Here is a 2,214-nt window from a genome sequence, read left to right on the forward strand (position 1 = left end):
CAGGTTTAGCTTCAATAGCCTAATGAATGGTACCCGTCAATAAATTTTATTTACTTAACAGTGGTGTTCTTCGTATGTTAGGGGTGTAAGAAAAGATCTTAAAAAATTTTCCATTCCACTTTTATTGAGTATACACAACCTCTAAAATATTTAAAAAGTATGTGCAAGTAACAAAATTAAGCAAAACAATTAAGCAAAACATGTGTCCATACATCTTAAGAATCCGGTCTGCATCTTCACATCTCCCAAAAACCTCTGAAAAGAGCAAAAACCTGAGTGGTTATCACACTCCCTAGTCCTATACAAATTTTTAAAGCAAAACCTACTGCAAGCTTTCCCATTTCCGGATCAATTTAAATTATTAAAGACCCCAATCCAATTAGAGTATTTTTTGGAGACTGGTTGGTGTATGACAGTTCCAAAAGACTTACTCTAAACCATTCAGTTAGAATTCCATTTCATTTACTTGGATAATAAAATTAAATTATTGGCATTATCTACAACACAGATAAGAAACCATTTACCTAAACAGTGCTACAATAGGCATGTGCGCACAAGTAACCACACACCGCTTGGTCAGCATTTTTACAGGACCACGACACCTGGAAGGTGGAAGGAGAATTATTACAAATACTGATTACTTAAAGTTTTATCTACTGAAATTCCTGTTCAGTGAACAAAGCCAAACAACTGCATTTGCAAGAGACTTCAGAAAACCATGATACACGACCTCATTTTATATTAATGTTCATATGCACTAGTCTTATTTCAACTTACCTACTCCACTGAACATAATGAAGGATCCACAACTGTTGGACTTCATGTGGTACGGAGTTATTACATTTTGATTTCTGAAATAAAAAGGAAATTAATTAATACAACCATTTCAGGTACAAAATAGTTCTATATGAATTTAGTTGTCAGATTAAAAGTTCTGAATCACTATGAATTCATAAGAGGTGTCAGAAAAGTATCATCATAGTAACATACTACACTTTCTTCAACATTCCACGATTACCATTAACCATTTGCATCCTTAATAGCCACAAAAATCAGATTCTCAAATATAGAAATTCCTAAGCTTTCCATTTTACAAGGGAATTTGTTCAGAAAAATTGAATTCATGCTCCCCACCATACCTTTATTATACAAGTACTAGCACTAATGTTTATCAACCCCACACAATACAAGCTTTAAAAACATTTAATTAAATTTTGTAACAAACCCTATTCATCACACATCAATAGCTCACTTTCATTTACTGCTTGTTAATATCTACGAAAGTTTAAACTTACCAAAGTCCTTTCATTTCAGTCTAGTCATCCAAACTTCCCAATTCTTGAATCTTTATATGAACTCCGTTCTTCATCTCTCAATGCAGATGGAGCAAGAGTAAGCATCCTTACTTGAAGACACCTGCAAACAAAAAAAATAATGTTAAATACCAAAATAAAAACTGTTTGGGTATAACTGTTTAACCCCTTTTTTCAAGATACCATAATTTCATGCATGACATTTGTGCAAGATTTATGGTAGATTACATAAAGCCTTCAAACATCTGACTTTACCCTTCACCAGTAGAAACAAGTCCCACTTCGAGTATATCAAGGAGTATATCAAGGAGTACGAGAGGAGACCCCTGGGATACACATCTTAGAACTGCGAGCTTAATTACTAACAGGAGGGGAGAAAGTTCTATAAATGCCATTGGCATTTTTTATTTAAAAACGGTCATCGACCGTTAGTAAACTGACATCCATTAACATTACTAATTATGAAAGTCTAATCTACGTAAATTCCATTACAATGGCATTTCCTACGAGTGAAAATATTATTTAAACTCCCGAATACTGAACATTCCAATCACTAATGAAAGACGAGTAACAACGAAACTGGTACCTTACAAACCATACCCACAATGCCACTACGCCTTACCCACGTGGTCTACCAGCCGGCTCATCACCGTGTCTCGTGTCACAATTCGTTTTCATTTCACAATTCCCATTACACCGACGTCCAATAAAATTATTACCCGACTACGCGGAAAATATACGCCATCACGCAAACCAATATACAACATCCACTGTAAAGATTACAAGGGAGCTTACCATCGAGGACACAGGATATTCCGCCTGGACATGTTATAAGGATGGAGGTTCAGGACGAAGAGACCGAGCGGCTCCCCCACTCTACGACGTAAACAAGAAACAAGTG

General features: G+C 35.6%; 1 long non-coding RNA gene across 1 annotated transcript; it reads right to left on the reverse strand.

Annotated features, from left to right (window-relative positions):
• Positions 1 to 103: 103 nt before the first annotated feature.
• On the reverse strand, positions 104 to 2,214 carry LOC119588729. Its single transcript, XR_005230134.1, has 5 exons — positions 2,109 to 2,214; positions 1,296 to 1,416; positions 778 to 851; positions 525 to 602; positions 104 to 255 (listed from the first exon to the last, which is right to left on the reverse strand). It is a non-coding gene; the product is annotated as an uncharacterized LOC119588729 (long non-coding RNA).

The sequence above is a fragment of the Penaeus monodon genome, chromosome 24 (assembly GCF_015228065.2).
Source record: "Penaeus monodon isolate SGIC_2016 chromosome 24, NSTDA_Pmon_1, whole genome shotgun sequence".
Lineage (NCBI taxonomy): Eukaryota > Metazoa > Arthropoda > Malacostraca > Decapoda > Penaeidae > Penaeus > Penaeus monodon.